The sequence below is a fragment of the Phocoena sinus genome, chromosome 13, assembly GCF_008692025.1.
Source record: "Phocoena sinus isolate mPhoSin1 chromosome 13, mPhoSin1.pri, whole genome shotgun sequence".
NCBI lineage: Eukaryota > Metazoa > Chordata > Mammalia > Artiodactyla > Phocoenidae > Phocoena > Phocoena sinus.
In genome coordinates, this window is record NC_045775.1 from 19,992,465 (window position 1) to 20,006,415 (window position 13,951).

At 41.4% G+C, this 13,951-nt stretch overlaps 1 protein-coding gene across 14 annotated transcripts in view; it reads right to left on the reverse strand.

Annotated features, from left to right (window-relative positions):
• Nucleotides 1-13,431, reverse strand: part of DTNB (dystrobrevin beta) — a 248,412-nt gene extending 234,981 nt beyond the window's left edge. For 7 of the 14 annotated variants that reach the window (XR_004352834.1, XR_004352832.1, XR_004352833.1 and 4 more), the window contains exon 1: nt 13,228-13,427. The gene's annotated coding sequence lies outside the window, so the exon portion shown is untranslated. Of the gene's footprint in view, nt 1-13,227 lie in introns of all 14 variants that reach the window. The other 7 variants (XM_032652769.1, XM_032652764.1, XM_032652772.1 and 4 more) reach the window with 4 other exon arrangements.
• Between the last annotated feature and the right edge of the window lie 520 nt (nt 13,432-13,951).

Below are 13,951 nucleotides of genomic sequence, written 5' to 3' on the forward strand. Positions count from 1 at the left end.
TTGTCGGGCCTGTAACATACAGAATTCTTTAATAAGACATAATCTTAAATGTCTCTGTACCTAACCACAGTGCTTAAAAATAAGCAAAAATTGAAGAACTGAAAGGAGAAAGAGACAAATCCACTTATACTTGGAGACTTCAACACTCTTCTATGATCAATACACATAGAAAGTCAAGATGAATATGGAAGGACTCAACTTCACCATCAGCCAACTAGATCTAATTGACATTTGTGGAACAACCCACCCAATAATGACAAAATACAAATTCTTTACAAGTGCACATAAAACATGCATCACCAAATTCAGAAAAGCAAAGTCCTCTGGAGATGGAAGTAGAATAATGTGACTGCAGAGGAATACCAACTCTATTAGCTACGATTTATTTATTAGGCTGGGTTCTGGGTACACTGTATTATTCTTTATGCTTTATATGCCCTATTTCATGATAAAATTTTAAGTCATTAGAGTATATTCTCTGGTAAACCTTTCCTTTAGTGGTCTGGAGGGTTAAAGAGGCAGGTCTCCATACATTTTATTATTAAAATGGACTACACCAAAAACCATAACCTCTGAACTTTTATCGAAATATACAGAAACGCTCACAAACTCCATAACTTGGTATAATATTTATTATTTCAAAACCTCAGCAATGTCTTCTACGAGTATCCCAACAGTATTTGCTAACAAAGGATGGATTTTTAGTTTGTCACCAAACTAAAATTGTTATTTTTGTCTATGTATTATTTCAGCCAGTTTTACTAAAACAGGAAGAAGAAAAGTTTATGGCTTTTTGTCTTTTACTCCTGAAGTAAGAAATCTCCAAAGAAATTTCCAAAAATATATCATTAAGTTAATAAAATTTTAAGACATTAATCAGGGACCTCTCTGGTAGTCCAGTGGTAAAGAATCCGCCTTCCAATGCAGGGGGCATGGGTTTGATCCCTGGTCGGGGAACTAAGATCCCACATGCCTTGGGGAAACTAAGCCCGCGCGCCTCACCTAGAGCCCAAGTGCCTCAAACTACAGAGCCCACACGCTCTGGAGCCCGCGTGCCACAACTAGAGAGAAATCCGCACGCCACAACGAAGAGCCCGCATGCCGCAACCAAGACCTGACGCAGGCAAAAAAAATAAAAGATATTAATTAGCACACAACTATAATCATCACTGAAAAAAGCTCAGTAAGTTTGTCTTCATATTCGGAATGCTTCATTTTAAAATATCTCAACTGACCATATTAGCCTCATAATATCATTAAGCAAATACCTTAAGGCACAATATACTCAATGGTATATATAAACCCATACATCAAATAGTATTTTTAACAATGTTAAGGTTTTTGGGGGGTTTTTTTTTAGTGATTCCTTTTCAATCTGCTTAGACCATTATTGTTTTGTACTTTGCATGTGACTGAAAACAAGCTCATAATATAAATAGAAGTACCAGCTCCCTTTGTTTCCTGCTGTTCATGTGTCCTTGCATTAGCACTTCAGTCTTCAGTTGAATCTGAAACTTCAATCCGCAGATTCTTGGCAGGAATCTTTTTAAGCCCTTTGTCTATTCATTCAGCAAGCTTCATTTCATGCAAATCAGATAATATAATCTGAAAGATCCCTAAACCAGGTAGAGGTTAACTGTAATATGTCCAAATAGAATGTAAGCAAACAAATAAGGAGGCTCACACTGTCGGCCCCTCCAGGTTGTGGCGTGCCCATGATCCTCCCTTCAGGTTACCTCACTTTCCGTACCTGATGCATACCCTCAGACATACAGACGGAGTAAAGTGTCAAACTATGATTTAAATATTAGTAAAGTTAATTGCCCATTTTTTTCTTGTTATACCCTGCCTAGAAGATCATTTTGCACGCCTCCCACTTTGGAAACCATTACTCTTAAAAAAAACTAGAATGAAAAGATGAGACTGTGCTAGGCTTGAGGAGCAAATAAGGAATGTGAATGGCAGAATCAGATGAGGAAATTTAGAGCCTAAGTGGTTAGTTAACTTGGCCTAACATTCCAAAGCTAGTAATTCGTGGAGTAGGCAACCAATCTGACAATAAAGCCTATTCTCTTTCCACTGTGCCACATCATCCCCTCCAGGGCAAACACGACGACTCCAGGACTCAGGAAAGAATACAGGTCCCCAAGCCCTGGTGCTGCGCAGACCTTAGGTCACAGTTAAACAGGGTCAGGAGGCTACTGCAGCAAAACGTCTGGACCCTCATTAGCCCTGTCAGGGAAGCAATGTGTTCCAGAGCTAGACTAAGTCTGCAGGCAGAAGTTAAGTAAATCCCACAGTAAAGACTAAAGGAAAGAAAGCAGGCTCTAGAAATGTTTCCAGAAAGTCTCTATACTACACCTAAGTGTTAAGTAACCCTCACTTCCCCTGAATCTTTTTGTTAATGTCTTAACTTCCAGCTCTCAGTTACTTCAAAGCATCTAGGTGTCAAAACTTCTTGTGTAAGTTCATTTTCTGCCAGCAAAACTCCTGTCAGTTTTTCTCTGGATGCTCCTTAAATTTAGAAGTCAGAGATCACTGTGCTTGTCACTAACATGTTCTTAACTGGAACTAATCAAACTCCCCTATAAGAGAACTAACTTCCTTGCTTATTTCAGGAAAATTCTCAACTATCCTTCCCCTAATTCTTTTCTTTTCTCTTCTCTTTCAGATTAAAAAAAAAAAAAAAAAAGCCAGGGAAAGTAAACATTGGTAAAGCCCTAGAGATTGGGTTTTTTGGTTTGTTTGTTTGATTTTACAAATCTGAAAAAGTTCTCTACGTTCCAATAAAAAATATTCAGTGACTGCACTCCATTACTACAGAGCTCTGAATAGCAAATACCACCTCCCAGGGTTGTGGTAACTGGTGTTTTTGATTTTGACTGGCAGCTTGCGGGATCTTAGTTCCCCAAACAGGGATCAAACCCAGGCCCCCTGCAGTGGAAGCACATAGTTCTAACCAGGAATTCCCTGTGGTAACTGTTAAATAAATTATGTAAAGCATTTAGCACAATGCCTGGCACAAAACAAGAGCCTAATAAATGTTAGCTGCTATTATTATTATTATTGATATTATTATGTAACTACCCTCTTGAATGATGCCTAGACTAGAATTCTATTGGCAAGACTCTTTTTCCTTAATTTACAGTTTTTCTGATTTATTTAAAAGTATAAAAATATAGAGCTGGAAGAAGAGAAAATACTTTTTTATAAATCATTTACAACATTTTAAATCTGGAATAGAGGGACTTCCCTGGTGGTGCAGTGGTTAAGAATCTGCCTGCCAATGCAGGGGACACGGGTTCGAGCCCTGGTCCAGGAAGATCCCACATGCCGCAGAGCAACTAAGCCCATGTGCCACAACTACTGAGCCTGTGCTCTAGAGCCCATGAGCCACAACTACTGAACCCATGTGTCACAACTACTGAAGCCCACTTGCCTAGAGCCCATGCTCCGCAACAAGAGAAGCCACCGCAATGAGAAGCCCGCGCACAGCAACGAAGAGTAGCCCCCGCTCGCTGCAACTGGGGAAATCCCACGCATGCACAGCAACGAAGATCCAATGCAGCCAAAAATAAGTAAAATAAATAAATTTATAAAAACATGAACAGTAAAGAAAAGGGTACATTCTTGAAATGACACAAAGCTTTAGTTTTCATAGTCATATTTCAGGAAAAAAGTATCCTTGTTAGTTATTTCTATAGTTATAGTTAAAAAATAACCCTAAAGCGTGTTTTAAAAAGATATATAAGAATTACTTTTTCAAATGACTTTGGAATTAGTGAAAAAAATAAGACCAATTAAATGTATTCCAACCTAAATCAAGTTATTTGTATTTCTTTTTGATCACATACGCAGCACGCAGCCTTCATACCAAAATCCTGGATGTTAACAAAATCTCATTTCTAAGTTCTCATATCTTTAATTTCAGTTAACATGTTGGTAGTAATGATTAATTATGAGCTACAAAAACCACAGGCAAAGCAATGGAGAATCAGAATGTAAGGGCTTAGAAATACCCAGGTCTCATATTTTGCACATCCAAATAAATAAAATGTCTAGTCTCAGGCTACAGTTGTACTTCACAATAAAGGCATGGAAATAGAAACCCAGAACCCCTAACCCCTGGTCCATTATACCACCTTTCTATATGTGAAGACACTAGGATAATTTTTCTGCCTGTGGTCTGTAGGTAAAATTTCATAAACAATAAATTAAAACCACAAATCAAAAACTTAAGTGCACCAAAAGATCCTATTTTTTTTTTAAGTTTTAAAAGAGAAGCCACAAACTGGAAGAAGAACTTTGAAGCCATCTATGTGAAATATCAGCATCGAAAATGTATTTTAAAATTATAAATGAATCTGAAAAAGACAACACAACAGAACAGGTAAATGATGAAAACCAGCAAATCACAGAAGAGGAAAACTTAAGAGCCAATAAAAACATGGAGCAATGTTCAAACTCACTAGTAATCAGAAAAACATGTAAGATTAATATAATAAGATTGCATGGTACATCCAGTAGATTTGCAAAAATTGTAAAGCCTAAAACACCAACGGGTGACAAGGCAGGGAAGGAAGAGAAGCCACACATCGCTGGTGTGAATGTTTATTGGAAAACTACTTCAGAGTGGAATTTAGCAATACACACGGAAGTTGAAGATGTGCATGGCACACATACCAGTAGTTTACTCCTAGTACACACTCTAAAAAACATGCATGTGTACACAAAGAGACGTGACAAGAATAGCAGCATTATTTGTAGTAACAAATAAAATCAGAACACATTAATTGCCAATCCACAGGAAAACATAAAACTGTGATATAGCCCAATAACAGAATCCTATTCGGTGAAGAAAATAAATGCACTAGAGCTACATATATCCATATGGATAAGTCTCACAATACTGAGAGAAAAATAAATAAAGTTATAAAAAGATATAATTAATACTGCTAATATAAAGGGTTTTTTTAATGCAAAACAATATACATTTTAGGGCTACTTACATATGTAATAAAAGTACGAAAATATGTACAAGAATGAAAAGTATCAAATGCAGAATAGTGGTTCCCTCGGAAGGGGAGGAGAATACAACTGGGAAGCGGTAGGGGTTCAACTTTAAAAGGAGCCTAGTGTCTTAAGTTAAGTGGTGTGTACACAGGTATTCACAATTTTTATTCTCTATACCTTTTTGAGGGCCAATATTTCACAATATTTAAAAAGTTAAAGGAAAATAAACTCAAGGTCCAAGCAACATAGTTTACTCCGGAGCCCACATGCTTAACCATGACACTATTTATTCTACTTTTGTTTATGCAGTTAAAAAAGGTTTAGTCATTTTAAGAAACTGCTCAAGGACATGTAAAACGTCACACCGGTAAAAAGCAATGAAGTACCTGACTAAAGGAAAATTTTCACACAAATCATATTGGAGACACAAAGTGGTCATATCACCACACGCAGGAATCATGCGGGTAAGCCAAAAAAACAAAACCCAAGTTGAACTTGGTACATAAAAGCCTTGTTTAGAGAGAGCACATAGCAAGTATATGGGCTTTGAAGTTGGACCTGGTTCAAATATCACTCCTGTCACTGATTAGCTGTGTGGCCCTAAACAAGTTTTAACTTCTCTGAGCTCAATTTCCTCGCCCAAACACTGGAGATACCATACCTAGCTCCCACAGTGGTAGAGATTACAGTGTAGCCATTATCTGTGAAAATCTCTTGAATACAGTAGCCTCACACTAAATAACAGTTGTTATTACTTGCAGAAGAAAGACTCTCTCTGGCAAGAGGAGACAGAGCAAGCAGAGATAAAAATTAAAAGGAGAGAGTAAAGAGTCTAGAAAAAGAAGCCAGGAAGAAGCTTGAATGGTTAGGGACTGAAAAAGTCCTTATAGAGTCCCTAAAGTTACTCCCGCCCCAAAAAACTTTTTTTTACTGTACACTATTTGATTACAGTGAGGCTTAGTTACAGGAATATTTGGTCCAATATTTGAAATGCCATAATATATAGCATATATATATAATATTATAATATATAGCTTATACATAATATTGTTAATATACAAAAATTCAAGATCAAAATGTGTTTTCTTTAAAAGTTCATTTTTTGGTTGTTAAAAATGTATTAACAAGTAAATCAAATACAATATATCTGTTTCTCTCAGTTATCTGCAACTCAGAAAGGTCTGTCCTACTCTTAACATATTAAAGAGAAATCAATGATAATTTCAACAAATGCCAAAAAGCAATAAAATTCAACAGCCAGTAAAAATATAAACCAAGAATAGAAGGAAACCTCCTGAAATTGACAAAAGACACCTACCAGAAACCTTTAGTAAGTATCATATCTAACAGTGAAACACTGGAAGCATTCCCATTCAGGAAAAAGATTAAAATGCCCATTATCATCACTGCTATTCAACTTTTGCACTGGAGGGTCTAGGCATTGCAATAACACAGAAAACAAGATAAGTGGTATCAAGTTTAGAAAGAAGCCTGGTCAATTAAGTCTTCTAGTCAAAGCAGCCCAGTAAGTAAACACTTCAATGCATCCCCTCTGCTCCAAATACACAGTAATAGATATGTTTAAATATACTTTTTAAGTTACTAAAAAGGCTCAAAAACAAGACAACCCTCCACGTGGATCAGAAACAGAACAGATACACAAAACTGTGAGCAGGACTGAAGCTACAGGCTTGCTGGACTCTGAGTCTAGAAGCAGGTGTATACTTCCTTCAGGGCAAGAGTGACACAGAGTGAAAGAGGTGGAGAAACAGGAGACATCTGAGCCAGATTCACTGCTTAAAGCCAAGGATGAGGCTAGAGCTGAAAGGAAGTGAAAAAGTACTGCTGCCAGTCTCTGCCTAGAACTATGGTTTATGTGGTGCTCTGGGCTCTGAAAAGTGAGAAGATAAAAACACAGCCTCATGACCAGGAAATGAACCAAGACATTCACACACTCTGTGAGCAGATCTAAAATAGCCCCAATTACCTCAAAGAGCAGGACCCTGACCATTATCATATCTGATTTCTTGACTAGAGTCCAATCAGTGGAAGCACCTGAAATATCACCACACAGAGAAGGGTGAGCACAGAAATAAGAGAAACAAAAGCAAAAGTACCCACCCTCAAATAAGTCTGTAAATCAAAACTTCAAAACATATAAAGAGGGCTTCCCTGGTGGCGCAGTGGTTGAGAGTCCGCCTGCCGATGTAGGGGTCATGGGTTCGTGCCCCGGTCTGGGAAGATCCCACATGCCGCAGAGCGGCTGGGCCCGTGAGCCATGGCCACTGAGCCTGTGCGTCTGGAGCCTGTGCGTCGGGAGCCTGTGCTCCGCAACGGGAGAGGCCACAACAGTGAGAGGCCCGCGTACCAAAAAAAAAAAAAAAAAAAAAAAAAAAACATATAAAGAAGTATAATGCTAAGAAAGACAGCCAACAAAAGCAACAATTAGAATATAAATTCATACCAGATGCAGTTTAATTTTACAGAACAGTCTGACAAAGATTTCTTTTTAAGTACATTTAGGGTGCTAGGATATACAATTTTAAAATTATTGGGAATGCAAAATTGGACAGGCAGTTTCTTACAAAGCTAAAGATACCTTTACCATACGATCCAGCAATCACGCTCCTAGGTATTTACCCAAGAAAGCTGAAAACTTATGTCCACACAAAAACCTGCACATGAATATTTATAGAAGCTTACTCATAACTGCCAAAAACTAGAAGTAACCAAGATGTCCTTCAATAGATGAATGGATAAACAAACTGTGGTACTTTCATACGATGAAATATTATTCAGCAATAAAAAGAAATGAGCTATCAAGCCAAGAAAAGACAGAGGAAATGTAAAGGCATAATGCTAAGTGAAAGAGACCAGTCTGAAAGCCTAGAATACTGCATGATCCAAGCCATATGACACTCTGGAAAAGGCAAAACTATAGACACAAGGCTTCCCTGGTGGCACAGTGGTTAAGAACCCGCCTGCCAATGCAGGGGACACGGGTTTAAGCCCTGGTCCGGGAAGATCCCACATGCCGCGGAGCAACTAAGCCCATGTGCCACAACTACTGAGCCAGCGCTCTAGAGCCCGCGAGCCACAACTAGTGAGCCCACGTGCCACAACTACTGAAGTCCACGCGCCTAGAGCCCATGCTCCGCAACAAGAGAAGCCACCGCAATGAGAAGCCCGCGCACCACAACCAAGTGTAGCCCCCGCTTGCCGCAACTAGAGAAAAGCCCGCGCGCAGCAACAAAGACCCAATGCAGCCAAAAATAAAATAAATAAATTTATTTTAAAAAACCAAAAACTATAGACACAGCAAAATGATCAGTTGTTATCAGGAGCTCAGCAGGAGGGAGGGGGGAATGAATGGGTGGAATACAGGGGATTTTAGAGCAATGAAATTATTCTGCATGATACTGCAATGACATTACATGAAATGTCATGTGATAACATTTTGCATTTGTCAAAACCCATAGAACTGTACAACACAAAGAGCAGAAGCCTAATATAAACCATGAACTTAAGTTAATAATAAATGTATCAATATTTATTCATCAGTTGTAACAAATGTACCACACTAATGCAAGATGTTAATAATGGGAAAGTGCCCCTGAAGAAGAGGGGGTTTATAGGAACTCTCTGTACTATCCACCCATTTTGGTCATAGTCAAAATGGACAGTTCCACTTTTTTTTTAATATCATGGACAGTTTTTTTTAATATCATGGACAGTTCCACTTCTGGGTGTATACACAAAAGAATTGAAAGCAGGGATTTGAACAGATATTTGCACACCCATGTTCATAGCGGCATTATTCACAATAGCCAAAAGACAGAAGCAACCCAAGTGTCCACTGATGGATGAATGAATAAGCAAACATAATGTATGCATACAACAGAATAGTATTCAGCCTTAAAAAATAAGGAAATCCTGGGAATTCCCTGGAGGTCCAGTGGTTAGGACTTGGCGTTTTCAATGCCCAGCGCCTGGGTTCAATCCCTAGTCAGGGAACTAAGATTCCACAAGCCTCGAGGCGGGGTCAAAAAAAAAAAAAAAAGGAAATCCTGACACATGTTACAATATAGATGAACTCTGAAGACATTATGCTAAATGAAATAAGCCAGACACAAAAGGACAAATACTGTATGATTCCACTTATAGAAGGTGCCAAGAGTAGTCAACTTCACAGAGACAGAAAGCAGAATGGTGGTTGCCAGGGGCTAGAGGGAGAAAAGAATGCGGAATCAGTGTTTAATGGATACAGAGTTTCAGTTGAGAAAGATAAAATGTTCTGGAAATGGATAGTGATGTTTATACAACAATGTAAATGTACTTAATGTCACAGAACTGTACAATTAAAAATGGTTAAAATAGTAAATTTTATGTTGTGTATATTTTGCCACAATAAAAAAAAATGAGGAAAAGTGCTGAAAAACTGGTTTTCCAAATTGAAAAAAATATATATCACTTCATTACACCATATAGAAATTCCACACAGAAAGCAAAACTTCTTTTTTAATTTTAGAAGAAAATACAGATATACAGAATTCATACCCTGGGGTAGAGAAAATTTACTTAAACCAGACACAGAAACAAATTTTGTTAATTTAGTGTAAAATTTTCCATAAATATAACATTAAAATGTAAAACTTGTATACAACTAAAGACATTGTTAACAAAAGGAAAAGGCAAGCCTCAGACTGGCAGGATGCTTTGGCAACACATAAATCCAGCAATGAATTAGTATCCAAAGTAACCTAACCGTCCCACAGTTAGTGGAGGATACATAAACAGTGATTTAAGTCTACAACTGAACACTACTCAGCTTTTAAAAATAAATGAACCAGATCCCCAAGTGGCAACATGGTTAAACCTCCATCAATTAATTTAAAGCATGCACCCCTTTGACCCAGCAATTCTACTTTTCATTTACTGCAGCAATGGTGAAATGGCAAACAGCTTTAATGGCCATTAATGAGGAGAGGGTTAAATAAACTACAGTACAATATATACTATGTATGGTATTGTGTAGTAGTCAAGAAGAACCAGGTAGATCTTTATGTTCCATCATGGAAAGATCTCAGACATTCTGTTAGGAAGAAGTTGCAGACCAATGTCTACAGTATCATGTCATTAATGTGGGCATCGGAGGAAACCCTACTTCTTCCCGTATTACCAATGTCTACAGTATCATGTCATTAATGTGGGCATCGGAGGAAACCCTACTTCTTCCCATATTATCTATATATAGATGAAAATGCATAGAGAAAGGTCTGGAAGGATCACAACAAACTGATAACTGCCGTTTTGGTGGAGAAGGGAGTGGGTCAAGGAGCCTTGTAGTCTGTCTGTAATGTCTGAGCATTTAATAAGACAGTGTGCATTCACGAGCCATTTGCAGAGCTGCAGTACACAGCCCCAGACTGCACAATACAACTTCAGGAGCTGCCATTCACAGGCACTCCGATGTGAATGGCATCCCCTAAAATTGGGCAGTATACTTCCTGCACTAGATGCCACAGCCCTGATACTTGTGTAACTAGAAATAAATAAAATGAGAGGTGATGAGAGTATTTACTGCAAACCAGCATGAGGGAGTTTCTACGGTGATGTAAATTTCTATATCTTGATTGAGACAGTGGTTACAAAGTATAGACAGTCCCCAACTTAAAATGGTTTGACTTTAGATGGTGCTGAAAGCAATACACATTCAGTAGAAACTGTTACTTCAAATCTGAATTTTGATCCTTTCCCTGGCTAGCAATATGCAGTATGATACTCTCCCGTGATGCTGGGCAGCGGCAATGAGCCACAGCTCCTGGTCAGCCACAGGAGTAAACAACCCAGATACTTACAACCATTCTGTTTTTCACTTTCAGTACGGTATTCAATAAATTACATGAGACATTCAACAGTTTATTATGAAATAGGCATTGTGTTAGATGGTTTTGCCCAACTGTAGGCTAATGTAAGTGTTCTGAGCACGTTTAAGGTAGGCTAGCCTAAGCTATGATGTTCGGTAGATTGGGTGTATTAAATGCATTTTCAACTTACCATACTTTCAGACATAACCCCACTAGACCAGCTCTGCACAGGACATCTGTGCAGACATCAGTAAAGCTGATTTTGAAATAAATGTAAATTAAATATATAAATAAATAAAATACAGTATCACTGAGAAAACCTAGAACAAGGCATCCAAAATTACAGGACCTAGGCATCCCAAAATAAGAACTAGTAGACACCTGCTGGTTGCACTCTTAAGTACACAGTCATAAAACTAAAGAGAAATTAACTTAGTTCTTCAAGGCTTACTACACAATGCCAAATTTGAATTAATATTTTATTTTTATATAAGGAAACCTAGGTCCTGAGAGATTTATACTAAAGATATAAAACAAGTGGTAACTTAGCATTCTATTGGTTTTAAATCTGATTTCCTAACTAAGTAGAAATTTTGTCTCTCACACATAGTGGACACTCAAAAGCCTTGCCAACACTACCTTGACTACACAACCCCCTTCAAAAGTAATTCCACTTACGTACGATAAAAATTCTCAAAGAACTCATAAAAGGTCAAGTTTTAATTTGGCAGGCAAAGTAACCCAACAGGCACTGCAACCCAGGCAACTGAAACAGCAGCCTGGAGCTCGAGAGTCCAGAAATCCAACCAAGGCAGAAAAAAGGCAGAATCCCAGCCGTTACAGAAGAGCAGAGATACATCCTCTTATGACAGATCTAAGATAAAAGAACCAAGATAAAAATGAAAAAGTGTTTTCTAGACAAAAGTACTCTCCTTCCTCAAGTGATAGAAAAGGGCCAGAACGGGATGATTTGAAGCAAGGGCCCAAGGAGTAAGCTCCTGGCAGCCAACATGCAATAAAGATGTGAAAGTGGCAGCAAGACCATAAGATGTGACAACTCCATCACCTTAGCCATCCCTTTAAATGCCCAGACCTAAGAACCTGGGTTACCTCACACGGCAAAAAAAAAAAAGAGAGAGAGAGAACCGGAGGAACAAGGGAAGTCCATTCAGCCATCCCTAACACCAGATTTATCAATAGTGCTCTGTGTAAAATAGAGCAAAACCTTGCTTGGTTCATGCATTCAGGCAATACGTAGGTATTTAGTGCCTGCTGTGGGTCAGGCACTGTTCTTGTCACTGAGGATTTAGCAGTTAATAGTCACGGAGCTTCATTCTACTCGGGAAGAAAGGTAACTTCTTTTCTCTTTCCAATTTCCGTTTCCCTTCTCTCTCTTTAAATGTTACGCAGAAGTTCCTTCAAAACTCTCCCAAGTACCTCCCACAAGCTTCTTTGACCCTCCTGCTTTAATCCTCAAAGCAAGCAATTTTATGGCTCCAATTTCCCAATACTGGGGACAAGAGACCTAAAGTGGATGAGACAAAATTCAATGTTGCTTTGTACTTCATACGCATCTTTACAACCGAATTGCCAGCACTTAAAGAGCAAATGATGGTTGTGTTTTACACAATTTTGGGGCCCCAGTGCTGACCACGGCTCTCTACCCAAGGTACCTAACCAATAAACGTTTGCTGAGGCTGCTGGAAGGTCTCCCTAATCCCAAGGCCTGGCACAGGAATTTAGCAGCAAGCATTCGTTAGCTGCATCCTTCCTCCTCTCAGGACACTTTCCTTTAACGGGTGACCTCGGTGCACAGGTTCACTGATAGGTGCCTTGGGAAATAGTGTTTGGAGGTGATGTGAAATAAATTCCTTTCCCTCTGCCAGGGCCTGCCTGCCTCACCTGCCCTCTGCCAGGACCTGCCTCCTTCGCCCCCTTAAACACCTAAGGCAGAGCCTCCTCCCTGCGAGCCGGGCACAGGCAGCATCAGCCCTACGCCCGCACCCCGGCTCGGCGCCCTACGGCCAAAGCGCGCTCGGGACCCCGGAGCCTCCTCCGCGGCCCGGGGCTCAGAGCCCGGCGGCGGCGGCCCGGAGCTCCGCTCCATCCCCCGCGCTCGCCCCTCCAGGTCCGGGCGCGCGGCGCCGTCTCCCCTCACAGCGCGCGCTGTGCAGCGGCCCCAGCTCCCCGCGCGCCGTCTCCGCCGCTCCCGGCCCTGCACCCCCGCAGGCTCCCGAGGTAAGGGCGCCGCGCGGGCTCCTTCCCGCTTCTCGCGGGCGCGAGGCTCTGGCACCGCGCTCCTCTCCCGCAGCCTGCGGCGGCCGCCACAAACCCCCTCAGTACTCACTTCCCGGCCGGAGCTGGGGGCGTCGAAAAGGTCTCCGGCGGCCGCAGCCTCCTCTGCCTCCTCCGGCCCGGCCTCCGAGGCTGAGGCGGTGGCGGCGCCCGCTCAGGCCCCGGAGCCGCCCCCGCGACGAACGTTCTCAGGAACCCGGCTCGCGCCGCTTCCCCGCCCGGCACGCGCAGCGAGCCCGCCCCCGGTGCGGGGGCGCGAGGGGCGCAGGGCGGGGGCCGGGGACCGCGCCCGCCTGCGCGAGCGCGCGGCTGGGGCGGAGCTCCGGCCGCGCCGAGGAGGGGGCGGGCCAGCGGGGCAGAGTTCCCCTCGAGGCCCGCCCCCCTGCGGCCGGGTTCCGGGCGGGCGGATTAAACTTGACCCCCTGCGGGCTTTTCCCGTGAGCCAGCTGCGGGCGGCGTGAGTTGCCTTCCAACTCCACAGGTATGTTGCCCCGCCGGCTGGATGCTCGGCCCGACGTGAACTACAAGGTAAAGAATGCAAAGAACCACCTCCATGAATCATTCATCCGCACCTCGAGCACGAGACCCTGCCCTGAGTGATTTTTCCGTGTTAATTTAGCTCAGCAGCCGTTAACTGAGCACCGACTCCGTGCCTAGCGCTGTAGCACTGTACCAGGTGCTGTGTGGGTACACCGTCAAGGTCCCTGGTCTCCAGGAGCGCGTAACTTAGTGGAAAAGCGGCCGTGTAAACAAGCAGGTCTGGTGATCCGTGCAAA